Below are 18281 nucleotides of genomic sequence, written 5' to 3' on the forward strand. Positions count from 1 at the left end.
AGGTCCCCTCTGCATATTATGGCAGAGTCTGGTAACGAATAGACCTTATTCCACAGTGTCATATAAAACTCAGGGTCATCCACATTTGGCCCGTACACATTTACCCTTGTGATCAAGGTTCCACAGAGCTTCCCCTGCAGTATTATGTACCTACTCTCCTTATCAATTTCCTCCTACGTGCTTACAAAAGGGACATTCTTCTTTATCAATATCATGACCCCCCTAGCATGGGATGAATATTTGGAGGCAAGGCGATTCCCAGCCCATTGCTTGGTCACATATGCAGCAGTATGCCCTGTGAGATGTGTTTCTTGCAGGAAAGCGACCTGAGCATTATGGCGAGTTAAATATGCCAAGACCTGTCTGGTCTTTTTTGGGCTGTTCAACCCCCTTACGTTCCATGTAAGCCAAGTGACTTTGCCCACTCTATCCATTAAAAATCATAAACAGTAACATGTGATAGATATTCGAGTAACACACCTTCAGGTTCCAGTAGTAGAACTTATAAGCACTCAGTCCACAGCTGCACTCACAAATCTTCCCCACCCACCAGGCAAAAAGTATCAAACAAACCCACAGCCCCCTACCCATCCCCACCAGTCCACTACCCACTTCAGCACCCCGAACCTGCCAATGCCATCCCCAAACCCCACCAAACACCCCCCATACAACATCATCCAAAATTTGGAATACACCCATATGAAGGGGCGCAGATGCGTAAGCCTCCCATAGAACAGGAGGTGACCAAGCATCAATAGCATAGCATCCAAATGCAACAGAATGAAACTTACTCCTACTGGCAGGCCAATGCAGTCCTTTTAGGCCATGTGCTGTGGGACCGTAGACCCCAGCCACCTTCCCGGGGAATTGCATTAGTCAAAGAAAAACAGATTGATGCTACCGCCCAACTATAGCCACATTACACAGAGCAAGAAAAGTAATATATTCAGACCAATGTGCATTTCCGAGGTAATAGACAGGCAGGGTTATTCCATCCCACCCCTAACCATTAAAGCAGGATACAGGCACAACACATAACTGGTCCTCGTAAGCAACAATTCAGCAAGTAATGTCTCCAAACTGCCGGAGCGAGTCACTTAGCTCTCCTCCTCTCCGTGTGCCCCAGCCCGGTACCGCTTCCTACGCTTCAGTTTCTCAGCGTAATCCATTGCTGCCTTTGGGGAAGTGAAGATTTTGTTGTCTGCAGCTGCGCCAATGTGAAGCCGGGCCGGATACAACATAGCGTAAGGGACCTCCTCCTTATGAAGACATTGCTTCACATTGCCAAACTCCCTCCGCGCAGCTTGAACTGTAACAGTAAAGTCCGTAAAGATTGCAAGCTTGTTCCCTTGATGTTCAATGGTCCCTTTCTCCCTCGCCATGCGCAAAATTGCATCCCTGTCCCTATAATTCAAGATGCGAGCTATTATAGGGCGCGGAGGTGCACCAGGCACTGGACGTGCAGCCAAAGAGCCATGGGCACGTTCAACAATAAACATGTTAGACAGCTGCTCAGCCCCAAAAATGTCCACAATGAGACGCTCCATGTACACTTCCATTTTACCCACATTTGTCGATTCTGGCAGGCCCGTGACACAGATGTTATTGCATCGGGACCGCGCCTCTAAATCCTCATTCTTTGCTTGGATAAGAGAGAGGATCCGTTCCTTATTTAGTGCTTTATCAGAGACCGTTGACAGACCATCCTCCGTGGCTGATACTCTCTACTCCACCTCCCCCATACGCATATTCTGCCTTTCTAATTGGGTAGACATATGGTCAAGCCTGTGAATAACTGCCGTCATGGCACTTCAATGGATTGCAGTGTTTTCTGCATAGGGACCAGTGTGACCTCCGGAGGGGGCGGGCCCCCCGCCACCGTGTCAGTCTCTGAGTCCGAGGCGGACCTCTGCATGGACTTGGGCAGTCTCCTTGCTTCGAAGGTGATCTTTGGTTGACTTCTGTCAGTCCGGCCCATTCTGAGACTCCAAGCACAGGTCAGTAGTAGGTGTGGTCAAGGTATCAGGACCCCCTGATGCAAATGTCAAGCGGGGTCACTATAATCTCCCCTGCTCAAGTGTAGCCACCTTCCGTCAATACAGGGCCCCAACCAACTAGCCAATAGTTTGGGGAAGAGCACAAGTGCCCACTCTGCGCACCGTGTCTGCAGGGCCCCGGGACCTCTACATGGAAGGCACCGCTCTGCCAATAGAGCAAGTGTTACAGCACACACAGTCCAGGTACAGCCCTGCACGTCATCCCTATGTGGTAGTTGCCAGCCATAGCAACAGGCAGCTCGAATCCCAGTTTTTCCTGCCGCAGTCAGTGAGGGAAACAGGCAGTCTTGCAAGGTCCAGTGCCCAGCCGCATCTAATTGAGGCCAGGGATCCGCAGCCTACCCCCGGAGCCCCGCACAGGAGTCACCACAGCTGAGGCCGACAGCTCCGGTTTCACCGCCGTGAGAGCAGCCACCTTAAGCCCTGGACACTGCCAGCCAATGCCTCCGCCACCAACACCCCCCCTGCACCAACCGCAGCTCGCAGGGGAGCAGTCCAGCACCAGGCCCAGCACCACCTCCGCGACCCCGGCCGCCACCAGGCCTCAACCCCACTCAACACCGTCAGACCGGAGAGAGCCCAGGATTCACGTCAGCAGACGCAGGCAGCTCCGCCCAGAAAATCGGCAGCCCCAGGTGAGGGGGCCGCCCGCCCTCCGTCTCTCCGACCTCTGTCGCACTCCGGCCCAGCCGCACCCCTAGTCTTCACACGGCTCCTGGCTCTCAGGGGGGTTCGTTCGTCTCCGTGCACTCCTCAGCAACCTCACCAGCACCAATGCCCAGGGGGAAGCCGAAGGATAGTGGGAACCACAGCAGCAAGGATAAGATGCGTGGCCAGGCCCTCAGCACCGGACGGTCCGCCATGTTACAGGAGCCTCATGGTCAGGACGTCTTTCGACCACAGGCCGGCCCACGGGGTCCACAAATGCCACAAACAGCACAGCTCAGCACATCAGGTCTCAAGATGGCTAGTCCCACCAGTAGCCAGTCAAAAGCGTTTGGATTCAGCAGATATTTGACGGATGATGGCTTGGTCAGGCAGAGCCTCACAGAGGTGCGGCCATCTTGCCGTGCGCCCTCTAGCGCCCCACATTCCCTAGGATCTTTAATCCTGATTCTAAAAGCTAAAGAAGGCTAGCAACGCAATTACTCAGGATGTGGGCTATGATAATCAAAATGCCGAATCAATGAGTAGGTTTCCAAGTGGTTACCTTTACTCTAGCCACTTAGAGATGTCAGTGCTGTTTCCATTCAACCATACCTATGGTAAACCTTTTTATTACTGCCCTGAATGTTTATTATAAATTAGTCTGTGATCAATGTGTTCTACAGCTAAAATAATAACAGTTCACGTTGCAGGTAATGTTACCCTTGGGCCAAATACTAAGGGGCTGATTCCAATCTCACTAGGAAAGTCCTCCGTACGACTCGGACCCCAGCTAATCGTGCCGTGAGACTCCGACCGAATGAGTACGATGCATCCGTATTCTGACGGACTCGGTACGCTCGGACTCCCTTTGAACGCTAAGGGAGCCTGTGTACTAATCTCGTACACAGGCTCCCATAGCAAAAAGGGGTGGTTGGGGAAAAGCGTACACCCTGTGGCGGGCACTCCATGGTGACGGCTACACTGTGCATGCTTGGATCATGGGGACCCTTGGGTCCACCTGTGACTAATTCGGAGGACCCCGGGTGAAGGAGAGCCTGCTACGGCCCCCTGAAGTCCAATTCCCATAGCCGTTTCATCTTGCTGAGACCGAGTTGATACAATACGGCTGTCCGAATTGTGCATCGTACTAGCTCGTTTGGAAGCCTGGCCCATTGAGCGGTACGATTCGGCTCCGAACGAGTCGGACTCACAGATTTGGGTGTGGAATGATTCGGTCGACACTGACGAGATCCTCGCATCGTTCTTGGTCGTTCGGAATAGGGTACGATTTGGACAGAAACATAGGCTCCGAATCGGTTTAGGCAATTCTGATTCTGATTCGGAGCCCTTCCATGCAGTAATGCACCATATCTTCAAGATGCAGTGCATTCCTGTCCTTCTCCCGTGTGCCGGGACACAAAAAGCGGCCATGCACCAATGCAGATCCCTTGCACCATGGTGTAAGGGTGCCTGCGTTGCAGGGATGATTGTTTTTGTGCAGGAAGGGACACCTTCCTGCATAAAAATAATCATTGATGGCATTTTCCTCTTTCTATGCATACTGCAGAAGGAAGCACTCATAGAAAGAGGAAAAAACAAGGAGAAATAAAAGTATTTCTCCCCATTGTGCCACTCCTAAGCCTCCCCTGGTGAGGCATGGGATTCTGACGCAATCCCAGGTTTACGATTCCTCGTAAATCTGGGAATGCTTCAGATTCCATGGGTGTTGCATGGGAACACACACAGCAAAACCCATGGAATTCCCCTTTCAATCAGTGTATCGTGTGAAAAGAGCACATATTTACAAGGCCATGAAAAGTCAGGTAAAATGGCTTTGCATGACCTTGTAATTATGCTGCAGCACATTGCGCCCTGGAGCATCAAAAAAGTGATGTTCCAGTAGCGCAAAAGTGCCCCAAGGCCTTCGTAAATGAGGCTCATAATATTTTAAACACAAAAACACTGAAATCCAACAGTTATAGTTATCTCAAGTAACTATCACTCGTGCCCTAAAGTTACTATAACTTGCTTCCCCCGCAATGCACATTATTGTTATCAAAGATGTAATTTCATATCTTGCAGTGCTGTTATAGAACACTTTAGGTAGTTAGCAGTGCATGGCAAGGGTGCAAGATATATTTAATCTACAGCACACAAGGTTTATACGTTTTTTTTAATGTCAAGTAAGATGTCCATCGTCATGTGTGATGTGGGGTTGGCCGCCAGACCTGGAGCCCAACCCCTTGCTATCATCCACCCTCTGCGGGCGCCCTATTCCCCACTACACACGGCCTTCGGTTTTGCAGTGATAGGTTGGAATTTTAATATGTTACTTTATATTTTTTTTAAAACATACAAAATCCCTGAAAAAAACAAATGTTAAAGGGAAAATTATAGCTAGAAGAAAATGTCAGTATAAGCATACTATGCTAAATAAAAAAAAACACTGAAATTCTTCGGTTACAATTATCTCAAGTAACTATACCAGATGCATAAATTAACTAGGACTCGCATCTTTGCCATGCACTCCTAACTACCTCATTTACATCACTCATGGCATGTCCTATGACATCCTTAAAAGTATCAGTGCAACATCTGAAATGTCATCGCGATCAACACACTGTGCATGGCAAAGCTGTTTGCAAAATAAAGCAGGCAGATATGGTATCCGTAGACCACATAGAGCAGCTCGATTTGAGGGTCTTCTGAAATATATGTGGGCACGCTTCCAGTAATTAAAAAGATCCAGGACGTGGTGCAAGTCAAATTTAAATTTACTGGATGAAATTCACGAATTTCTCATTACGCTAAGTTTTAAAAAAAATCACCTTACATGAAATGGCAAAAAAGAATAGTTAATGCAGAAAATATCTCGCCAAGATGTATTTTCTGTTTGAACTTGTCTTCTGCCGGTATTGTGAATTACTTTTTCATGTGTGGTTTTCCCTCGTGTGAAAACATTGTGAAATACCAGCAAACCGCATTTCACATAATTCTGCAAAATTTTCCCAAAACGGAACAAAAAATATGCAATGTCGCACTGCTGTAGCCTAAATCATGTGTCTCAAGGTGCTTTAGAGATAATTAGTGTTCTGAAGTTAAGATGAAACTTTGTTAATATCTCCTGTTCTTAATGGGTAATTTACCAGGAAAAGGCAGACGGAAGGAACTAGAAAAGAGAATGACTCTTAAGAAATTTTGTGTAAAATATTAGAGATATATAAACATCTGTCTCTGTTACCAGAAAATAACCTGAGGAAGACCATGTACAGCTGCTCCTTAATCGAGAAGATCAAACCTTGGACAAAGTAACAATTACATGTAATCATCCCTTTAAATATAAAAGGTAAGCCTTCCACAAGAGCAGATATTGTTCAAGTCATGTACAGATTGTTTAATTGTAGACATAATATTAATCTATTTTGAATGTGCGATCAAGAACAGTAACATTGCATTCTTGAATAAATGTGATTCGTTTTCCCCAGTTATGCACTCTGAATCGATTTTAGGAGGTAACAACTCCGAGCAAGCAAACGTTTTCCCATTTCAATTCGTATACTTCCTGCACTTCATCATCACCAGCCGTTCTCTTGTTAGTTTTTTTTTCAAATCAGGAGCAGTGACTTTTATCATGAAGATCAATGACCATATATTTTACCCATAGCACAAGAGTGCAACACCATTTATTATAGCACATCTCCTTGGACCAGGGCTCCACTGCTGTAATTTTAATAGAAATATAAATACAAGTGCAAAAGTATTTCCCTTTTACCGTACATGATTTGAAAAATAAATTGCTGCCTGAAAATGGAATCCAATATTAATCTTGTGACTTGTACATCTCATTCCAGAAACAGTAATAGTTTGCCACCCACAGTGTTCTTATTATTCCACATTGTAGAAGAAAAAATGAATTTCCACAATGGGACAGACAGGCCATTGTGAGGGCATATTGAGAATGTGCCTATTATTTTTTTTGTAAAAGAACATAACCAACATTAATTTTAAAAAAAATAACTTGACATTGTTCACGTACCACTAAAATGCTTATCAACACAAAATAAAACTAGACTGGAGCTTGAAGTGCCTTTAGCAAAGAGAAAAAGCAACATTATTCTGACATCAGACGTCTTGCATTTCCTTGATAATTGGCTAGTTCAGTAAGTCAAGCTGGGTACTTTGGAGATCTGGAGCCTTCTCCACAACGAGCCTCGTACCCAGTGAGTGAGCTGATTTTTAAACAGAAGATTTTTATTTGAGCAGGAATTCTAGTGAAACTATAGGAATTATACTTTAGCGTTAGTTTAAGACCAAGAGGTCAGTCATCACACCTTCACATCTACTGCTTAATTCTAGTTTACTGCTAAGTGTTAGCTAGTATAAAAAAGTAAAATCATTGCGAAAGCAGTGGACCAATGTTTTCTTCCCGAGGCCACAAGATTCGTTTTAGAAAGTCCTTTAAAATAAAAAAAAAATAAAAAATGTTTTTCAGCAAAAAAAGTTATATTTTGTTTGCTTTCATTACCATTTCATTTATGAGTGTTGTAGTCTCTCTCAACAGTACACTAAGGCCTCGACTAGGAGTGATGCAGAGTTTTTTTTATTGGATTTGTCATTTTAAACAACTATTGACAACCCACAGAGGTAAAGATACATAACATTTCCAAAAGAGAAAACAGGCAAAAGTAATTACATAAGACTAAACATGCGACAAAATATCTAGGGAAAGGACAACACTGTGGACAAGCAGCATAAGACCCAATCTCGAGTTTAGGCTGGACCAGCCCTGGGATGCATCCATCTACGCCAATTTAGCAAAGACAGGATCCTATATCCGACTCAACTTTTCCGTCTGAGGGACATTATTAATTAAAACCATCCATACATGACTCATATGTCAGAATTCCCGCCACCAAATCCAAATGTTGGGTGGCTCACTAGCGAGCCAGAATTGAGCCAAAACCAGCCGCGCTAGAGTGATGGAAAAAAGTATACACCCAAAAAACGGGGGGAATAGCTGGAGAATGTCCCAGCATAATAAGCTTTGAAATCTACCAAGACTGTCGTATTGGATATACCCCCCAACTTACCAAAGATGAATTGCCAAAACAGTTAAAGCGCAGGACAGAATGCAAAAACATGAACTGCATTAGCCCTAGCCCCTGCTGTCCCTCAGCAGAATCACTAATCCTCCCGCCGTAGCTTCAAATATAAAGATGATGAGGGATACAATACCAATTATTAATATATTTAAGGTGATGAACCTTGATCTGAGAAATGTTCAAAACTAAATGGAGCATCACATTACTACGCCGAAGATCAGCCCCAATTACTTCCCTACTAAGCCAATAACTCCATGTATTAGCCCGCTGCTGAAACCAGTACTCAACTTGATATTGTGAAACTGTATAAATTGCCTTGTAGAAAACCGCGATATTTCTTTAAAAAATAGTTTTTCTAATAAGATGCAGTCTGGCATTATTGGTGTGATTCAAGTCCTCTTCCTTAAGGCTAAAAATTAAATGCTGCATCTGTGAATATCTAAAGTAAAACCTAGATGGTATGGGAAACAACTGCTGCAAAGTGCTAAATGAAACAAAGAAGTCCCTCTCAAAAAGATGTCCTAAGATCAGCAAATTAACCCTTGCCCATGTCACCCGAAACCTATCATGAATACTATTAGGAACATTAGGTTTATAACCCAAATACTTAAGCTGATTAAACGGGGTGATACCCTGTAACAGTCTCCTAAAAGAACACCAAACCTGATGAAAAACTTTTAAGGTCTTAAAGCGAGTATGCTTAAATTACTTCGTGTCGATAATACCTGAAGCAGGGACAATGTATTCATACTGCGGAAGAAACTCTGAAAACATACCGGCCAAAAGCCACAACGTTCACCCCCAAACTGTCTGAAGTAGTGTAAAAAATGACGCCAAAAAATAAAACATGAGAGTAGGAGGCAATACCCCCATCTTCCTTGGAGTGCTGTTAAAACTGAATCTTACATCGAGCTTTATGGTGGACCCTGAAGAACGTCTGCCACAGTGCCTCCACTCTGGCAAAAAAGGCAGCTGGAAGAAAAACTGGAATACAGTGACAAAATAAAGATTCACAGAAGGATAGTCATCTTTATAAGATCCTAGTGCATTATAATCCTCAAGTGCAGACGATTCCACATAAGGAAGACCTCCACAGAACGCTGAAACAGCTTCCCATAGCTATGCTGCAAAATATCGAGATTATTAATTGTTATAGTGACTAGGAGGTATACCAAATACTAAAAGTACCTCTGATCCTGAGCTGGCAAAGCCAGATTAGATAAGATTTGAGTCTTGGAGCAGAATGTCATAATCGTGATGTCCACGTTCATGAGAATTTTCACCTTATACCGGTGTGGCCTCAGAGGTTGTATACCCTCCTTTCATTTTGAGAGATTGAATCAACTACTCAATATAAAGTGCAAACAACTGCGTGTACAACAAAAAATAGAAATAGAGTCAGATGAATAGCCTGTGCAGTGTACCCTTGCTTTAAGGCCTGAGTTAAGATGCCAAACCGTAGAAACAAATAAGAAACCCAAATGGACTCCATCACCTCCCAAAGCAAGGGCCAGGAAACACAATTGAAGGCCTTCTCAGCGTCCAAACAAATTGTACCAATAAGGCTCCCTGTCGCCGAGGCCATCTCCTAAGCTGTTATTGCCATGTTGACATGTGATACTGTATAACAGCCTGGAAGAAAACCATGTTGATATGGGTCTACCAATTGCGAGATATTTGCTGACAACTGATTAGCAAGAACGCAAGTATAAATCCTCCAAATCTGCATTAAAATTAAAGATATAGAACAATATGACCAGTAAGAAGTTCAATCTTTCCCCTTTTTTGGAAAGGCAACAATATTTGTCTCTCTTCAAGATACAGAGACGCTATCAGAAAGATCAAATGTATTAAAAAGGTCTCTTACAACTAGGGATAAGATCTGTGAAAAGGTGATGTAAAATTCAGATGATATCTTATCAGGACCCTATGCTTTCTCACTAGCCAGGGAACAGATAGCCTCTTTAACCTCCACAAGAGGTCCTGATAGAACTGGTGAAATACCTCACATACTAGTACAGGGTCAGCAACTATCAGGTCATTCTCATCCCTAACTTGCTGAATATTATTGTAGCTGAATCTATCCTTTATCTAAAATTATAGAATCCACCCTATCTCCTCACTGTTCTCAAAATATGACGCTGTTGAGACTGTTCCAAAGGCTGACCAGCCCGAAGCCCGTCCCTCACCCTAATACTGTTTTCTACCTCGGATTCAATGGACCCCAAAGATCGTCAAATCCCCGTTTCCTCCACCAATGCTGTTCTTCATTGATCAGAAGCAAACTGAAGAGTCTGACCTCCACAAAATGCTTTAAGGGGATCCCAGACCACGGGAAGTGATGCCAGCTCTAAATTTAATTAAATAAACTCCCATTTATTTATATTCAATGAGCTATCATAACCCTCTTCACGGAGTAACCTGCGTGCAAATATCCAGTTGTGGGGGGCCAGATAACAGTAGGCTCAATAAGTTGAATAAACAAAGGCAAGGCAACGCATTATGGTCTGAAAGGAACCTTGGGTTGCGAATAATCCTACAAGAAAAAGCCAGTGTTTTGCTAACAAAAACATATACTCTTGACGTGGGCTTATGAGGAGCAGACAAGAACATAAAGCCCGGATCACTAGGATACTTGAAATACCAGGGATTGATTAAAGTGTATGAAAATATTATCTTTAATACTGCCCCTCCAGCTGGTTCTTCCCTCAACATACCAGATCATCAGAAACCGAATTTGAGGGCACAAGTTGAGATGCTGAATCATTCTTAGGGCAGAGTGTGACATTAAAATCAACACAGACAATATAGGATGGGACCCAGAAATCTAACTCCGATAAAAGAAAATCAAATACCTATGGGTCATTCATATTAGGCCCATAAAAAAAACAGCAAATAGTAAAGCAATCACTTTCTTCGGGGATAGTTGTCACCCACCCATGTCCCCCTGAACCTGTTATCTAACCCAAAACCTCCCACAGACTGTCCTATATCATCAGAGCAACCCCCCTGTGGTAAGAGTATAACAGAAGATGGATAATGTCTTATAACCAAGTTCATTTAATACTGAGCTCTCTGTCTGAGACAGATGGGCCGTGTTGGAGACAGAAGATTTGCGACCGGAGATTTTCAGTTCCTCCTGTACCAATTTCCACCTTTGCAACAACTTGACCCAATTAATGTTACATCATAAAAAATGCAGCTGCTGCCCAGGGCCTCTGCCTTTACTTGCTATCACCATAAACCCACATTCTCCATGGGCTTCCCCTCCACACAACACAGAAGGATATGCCATCGCCAATAATCTTTAGCTCGATCAAGCTGCATATTTTACTTGCAGTATAAACAACCACTTCCATCGCAACAGGAGCATGTCAAAACTTGGCAAGGTAATTCAAGGGAGGCGGGAATAAGAAGCATCACCGCCATGAGCCCGGTAGATAATTCCGGCCTTGGAGGGGATGCTCGGGAACATTAAGAAGGTAATGCATCCATTTTGAGAAGGACATCACATCACAGGGTTTAGTCTGCTGTGGTCGGTATGGGGAAGATAAAGTATAACACACCTCCGGCGTGAGACCGGCTAACTCACGCTGGTGATGCTTCTTATTCCTCCCTCCCTGGATTTGCCTTATCGAGTTTACACATGCCCCCGTTGCGATTTCAGATTGGACTCTTGATCCCTGGAATTAATCCTTTCCGATACTCACCTTGATCTGGAAGTACCCAACTTCTACGTGAAGCAGCCAAATTAGCGAGGCGCTTGCATCCATCTACCCGGCCCCTCGGACAGATCCTGCTCCTACAATCTTTCAGTGCATTCTATATGGTGCCTTGATTGTTCAGACTCCACAGCACTGAAACCGAAAATTGTAACCTGGTTCTGATGATGGCCTAGTACTAATACTAATACTGTATAAAGGCTGACACGTTGTTGACTTCTACAGCCCAATTTATGGCACCTCACTCGTGTATCAAATGTATAGGCATAAATAAGAGTACACTGTATATCTCAATCGTTTTTTGCATCCATCTTCCCACTGTATAAACCCCTTCACATGTCAGCAGCTCTGTTCAGCTTCTCACGAGCACTTGTGCACAGTATAGTACAGGTTACATGACATTTAATGTAGCCGGGGTCTTTTATGATTGTTTAATTTGACCGTATAACCAAAAATATGTGAAATGCATTTTCTCAATCATATGTCTCCTGGGCTTTTGTCTCCCTGATCCCCTTCCCATGTTCATGGCAATTTGTTGTGCTCCTCTGTAAATTGTCTACTAAAGAATACTCTTTGAGATTGTGTTGTATGCTATACATTATTTACCCTGGTCTCTACCGGGTTTACGGGTAACCTCCTGTAGTTTGTTACTGCCTGAAAATAAACACATCCCCCAGCCCGCTCCTAGCCACACCCCTGACTCCCATGTGGGGGAGCTGGCCCACCCCTCAACATCATTCCCCACAAACCTGGGTTCTAATCCCAAGCCTTTGTGTGGTTCAAACCTAGTCAACCACTGTGCGGCACCAGCCCCACCCACCACCCCTGAGTCCACTCCAAGACTGCAAACAAAGAGAGGAAAAAGTGGAGAGAAAAACAACTGAGAAAACACCCCCTCTGGTCCCCACCAGAACTCCTAGACATGAGCCAAAAACAAGATGGGGGAGACAATATGAGCACTCCCCAAGATAGAGCCTACCATAAAAGAAGAGGAAGAAAGAAAAACACTAATCATTGGCCCGGCCGACCCTCCCACCAAGAGAGAAGAAACCCTCACCCTTATGCCAGTAATAAAGAATATCCAACCCAACAGCCTTATAACCCCAACAGGGACTGCTTCCACCCCATTGAAGACCAGGTGCCTTAATAGCATAAATGACAAACAAAGCCCCCAGCAAGCCAAACATATACCATATTCCAAAGATAGAAAAGACAGTTATCGGTTGCCATATAATTATAAATTCATGTATTTTATGACCATCATAGCAATAAAAAGTCTGGCCATCTTTATGAATCTGTGGTGTTGCAGGCTCCATAAGAAAAACAGAGGCCCTCAACTTCTGGATCGCCGGAATGAACTCCTGCAGCTGCCAGCGCCTCATGACTGTTTGTTGACAAAAGTCTGTGGAAGACAAAGAAATCAATGCCACATGCCTTGGTAACTGCTCAAAAAAATTCCTGTTGAAGGATGAAGTTCACAATATAGATCAGTACGGCCCGTGGGTACCTTAAGGGTTTAATTGGAAATCAAAATAAAAAATGATGCACCTGCTGAATCATACAGTCCATATCCCAGTTACTCAGTGCACGAAATGCGTCATGGCAAAATGAACTACGAAGCCCCGGCGGTCATCAACTTCTGCCCTATCTGGAAACCCCAGAACCCACAGGTTATTCCAAAGTGACATGTTCTCCAAGTCCTACACCATAGAAGACAAGGTGGTACTCTGCTGTTCATGCTGAGCTACCCCCAAGCTGTTGGATTCAGCTGCCTGTTGGAGAATCACCTGGGATGCTTCCAACAACCCCCAGCCGTGAATAAATTATATCCACATTTTTCGATCGTTAGCAAAGAACCACTTGGGTCTTAAGGTGGGCAGCCTTTAATGCCATCAAGTCCTTATGATAGTCCGCTCCGTGCTGCAAAAGACGGTGATAGATGGCCACTAATGCAGGGGGATCCTGTGTTGGAGCACTAGATGAAGAACCTGTGGGGGCAAGTACTGTCAGATCATTAGATCCAACTGGTAATGCCAAGGGTGAGGACCCCAAGGGAGAATGGTTCATTGGTGTCAGCTCCGACTCCATCAGGGTCCCATAACAACTTGTCTTCCACCTCCAGTGGGGGAACTAGATCAATTAGGCCTTGATCAAGGACTGCAAACACAAAACCCTCCGTTGAAACTGCAGTTGGTAGTTACATACTGTAGCAAGAGCAACGAGATCCGCAAGGCGATCAACAAGCATTGGCACATCGTGGCAGAGACAATAGAGACACCCAATCCTCCGATGCATGCATTCAAAAAAGCCAAAAGCGTCAGAGACTACGTTGTACGCTCACTACTCGACACCCCTCCAGCACCCACCATACAAACTATGTGGAATCTACCCACCATAGTGGGTAATTACAAATGTACCAAATGCAAGGCCTGCACAATGTGTATAGAAACGAAGGTAATCACACATAACAATCTGACCATCCATCTGAAAACACTAACTAACTGCAATAATCAGGGAGTGATTTATGCCATTTTCCGTCCATGTGGGCTAATCTACATAGGTCAGACCAAACAAAGGGTAAAGAACCGGATACTGCAACACTGTAGCAGGATAAGGTGTCAAACCACAGGGGCACCCCTAGTTGAACATTTCATTACGATGGCCCAAACACCTGAATCCCTCCAATGGGTGGTCATTGAGAAGATTACACTTGGTGCCCGGGGTGCAAATATAGACTAAATCCTAAACCTACGTGAATGTAAGTGGATGCAGTCACTTAATTCTGTGCAGAATGGCCTCAATGAGCAGGATGCCACCTTCTCTCAAATGGCACTACTCAGTCAATAGCGACAGGACATGTAGAAATGTGAACCTTATCTGTATGTTATGATACCTGTTTTTCTATGCTTAGAGGATGTTCCACCAAGACTAGCTATACCTTGTTAGCGGTCATGTACTATTTAAAATCTGCTCTTATCTTTAATATGGGGTAGCATTAAGCTCATAACCATCCAAGCCTATTAGATGATGCAATTGTGCATACAATGTGACACTTGTTTATGTATTTCGCAATAGAAGATACTGTAATAAGCCTTGCTTTGTCCCCATCTTTATATGTAATTCCTGAAAGACTGTGCTTTCCCTAGATATATGCATTACCGCTAATGTTCACTCTACACGCAGCGTGTATGCATCAGAATCTATTCATTTTGCTGTATAGTCCCTAACGTGCTCATCAACCAGTAGGACTTCGCAGACGCTCCCCTACGCCCATGCGCTTCGATTGGCCATGAGCAGTCGAGCCTCCAGTAAGTATCCGGCGGCTGCACCTCGCGGCTTAGACACAGCCGGCATACGAGGAAGAAGCATTTGAGAGACAGCCACTGCTGTCAAGACTTTACGGTGAGCCATTTTCCTGCCCCGGGTCCCAGCAACTAGAGAGACCTGGTGCGCGCTATACACAGCAGCGCCTCCAAGCTCCCATATGTAATGCTATATGCTAGCAAAATATTACCGTGTAATTTTAGCCCTATGACTAGCGCTGCATTCGAGCGCCGACCTTTAAGTATAAAATATCGGCATTTTGATAAATGTGTATACCGAGGCAACTGCCCTTAACAACTGGCGATTTCCTCTTTCTTCAGAATCGCTTGTAGTGCGAGAAACAAGACCACATAATCGGCGAATTAGCTGTGAACCTTCATGAAAGAGAAACAACCCTTTGGATGAAAAGCTTTTAATCCCAGTAAGTACCCCCTCAGGACCTTTTGATAATTAATGCGTACGCTACGCTTTAAACAAGTTTGGCTAGTAATTTTACTCTCCCCTTTCAGATAAAGGCGGAGTAACCACCCCAAAAGAAAGGAACCCATGGTGGTCCTACCATTACGGCCACATAAGGGCCTCTGTTAAAGTAAGCCATTCATAACCATTGATGTGTTTCCGCAGTGTGCCTTTCAGTTTCTCTAAATATATGATACACTCATTCAGAATTATTATTCATAGGCGCTCCTGCTCTGCCCCGTCCTGATGAAGACCCCACTATGAGGATCAAACCTACCCTTTAAACCTGGGGGTCGAAACGTAGACCTGATCACAACCAATCTCCAATCATAGGATTAAATCTACAGAGTAATACGAATCCTATGTATATGTGTATTGGAACTGCAGATCGAACTACAGACTGTAAAGGGTTTATTTTATCCCACTGTGATTGCTTCTAGTCACAACCACCTTTACCCAGTCCTCACCTGTTTCCTATCACACCCATCCCACCTAACTATTCCCCTATTTCTATCACTTTGAGCGCGACATTCATGTAAATAATTGGCGCAAAATGTTTGGTTTTTCTATATGAAGTTTATGAATGGTGTATTCAATATAAGAATAACACCTACTGGTGTACAGATGTTTCAATGACTTAATTGATTAATGTATCTCCTGTGTCTGCATGTAAAGATACTTCTTGTGTCAAGGTACCTATGGAATTGAACCAGGTACCTGATTTATACTATGCTGAATTTAGGAATAAATAGTGTAAACACACTTTGGATATAACATTGTCTTGTTCTATATTTTTGATTAATTACTTGCTTAACATTTATTGCTTTCACGAATCGATAGACTCTGACCATTTTTTCTGTAACTACCTATACTGACCCAGGTCAGAGATTTCTTAGGGTGTACCCCATTGAAATTTACGAAACTGCAGTTGGGCCATCCCCCTAACCCCTTCGTTGAGATGACTAGGTAGAAAAAAACAGATTGCCCCAATGTAGCTGTGGTGGAATCCTTCTGATCATTAGAGGCCAGTATCATGTGGGTTGCCTGCATCCTCCAAATCACTGTCAGAAAGATCTGTTAGTGAAAAAAAGGCCTTAGGGTCATCCCTCCAGTAGCAGCAGACTCAAAACACTGGAGCAGAGAAGCTGAGCAGCCGGAAGAGCTTGTGACTTGACTAGCAATAAGGGTGAAACCACTAAAAGCTCTTGTGCATCGGCCACCGAAACCAGGCCCAGGACCCTTGGAAGATCAAGTTGAGGAAGAGAGATGAGAATTGGTGGGATCAGCTACCCACTGCGGAATTTAGTAATTTGCTGCCTTTCCAGACCAGCCTCAGCAGTAGTACCAGGGAGGGATGGACTCACCATCAAAAATGCATCAAATGTTTGCTGGGGTCCAGGCAATCCAACAGTGTCATCCAACGTAGGGATTCTACAATGTATTATGTGACTACATATGCACCCATGTGTGTGCTGCTTTTTTTAAATTTTCTCTGCAGTGTTTAGTCATACGTGAAAAATTGTGCCAAAGGATCGGAGCTCCTTCCCTCAATTTGTGGGAAGGGCAATGTTTCAAATTTTTTTAAAATACCCCTTCACACACTGAAACCTGATTCAGTGTCATGCTTTATCATTGGGGTCTTCCCGCCCCTCTACTGAATGGGGCGTGCTACGACTTACGTAGATGCAGGAGTACTTTATTCAGGGATTGGAGAGTATGGGCACCCTGGACAAAGTAGGAATCTGGCCAAGGGCCGGCAATCCTCCCAACTTCAACACAGCTTAGAGCAGTGTTCTTCAAACTTTATTGGGCAAAGCCCCACAAGCAAAGGTTTTGAGGGGGTTAGGCCCCCACCACCATTTGTGGAAAATATTTGGATGCTGGTACTCTGCATCATCAACAGCCATCCTCAGGTGCATATCCCAGGTCACATCTGGCTATATTCGGCAAATAATATTAAACATAAGAGTATTTGGCAAAATGAAGATTTGAGTGCCTATGGTTAGATGACTGAGGTTTATTACACAGTTGAAATTTCTAAGAAAACCTTGTCCAAAAAAATACATTGTTGCTTTATTTTCAACATAAAACATAATTTCACATGATATAGATAAACACAAACACTTTCAAAACTAATGTGATGGGTTTGCCTGTTTTTCCCCACAGAGACGGTAGATCTGTAGCTGTATTGCTGCTACTGCCATCCTCAGGTTGTGCTCCACTTCCTAGTCTTAAATGATACTTTGTTTTCATTACCGCAAGAGCTGAGAACCGAGTTTCGCAAAAATATGAAGAGCTGAAAGGCAGGAAAGGTTTGACAGCAATTTCTGTCAAAGATGAGTGTTTTACAATCGTTTTTAGCCGAAACGCCCCCAAAGAGAGTTTGGTGAATTGCATTGGCAGGGTATGGTCACTCTGGAGCTCATTTAGTTCTTCCAGCATGTGAATCAGGAGATGGATCGACACCTCTGACAGAAATAGTTGAAAGACCCATTCATTCTTTTGGTCGTTGTCCTCATGAAAATACTTTTATAAATTGTCCCTGAGAGATGTCAGGAGATTTTTTATTAACTCATCAACACTTGAAATGTCATATTCATTTTCCTCAAGAGCAGCTGCTAAGCATGAGAATGGCTCAAAGAGGCCTGTTTCAAATATATTTCCCCCAACTCCAGCTTCTTTTTGAATGAATATATTTTTATAATAATTGCAAAAGAAGTGATTTCAGGTCCATGCAAAGAAAGATTCAGAGAATTTTACTTCACAAAGATGTTAGCAAGGTATACTAAAAGTATAAGCCACCGGGGATTACATAGTAATTCTGCTTTGCAGGGGGCCAAAGCCAGAAAAAAAGCCAAACTTCATTCCGTAATTCAAAAATGCAATTCAGTACTTTCCCCCTGGACAGCCAACTGACTTCTGTGTGAAGCAGCAGGCCATCATGCTCAGCTCCCATTACTGCACATAAA

The sequence above is a fragment of the Lissotriton vulgaris genome, chromosome 8, assembly GCF_964263255.1.
Source record: "Lissotriton vulgaris chromosome 8, aLisVul1.2, whole genome shotgun sequence".
Classification (NCBI taxonomy): domain Eukaryota; kingdom Metazoa; phylum Chordata; class Amphibia; order Caudata; family Salamandridae; genus Lissotriton; species Lissotriton vulgaris.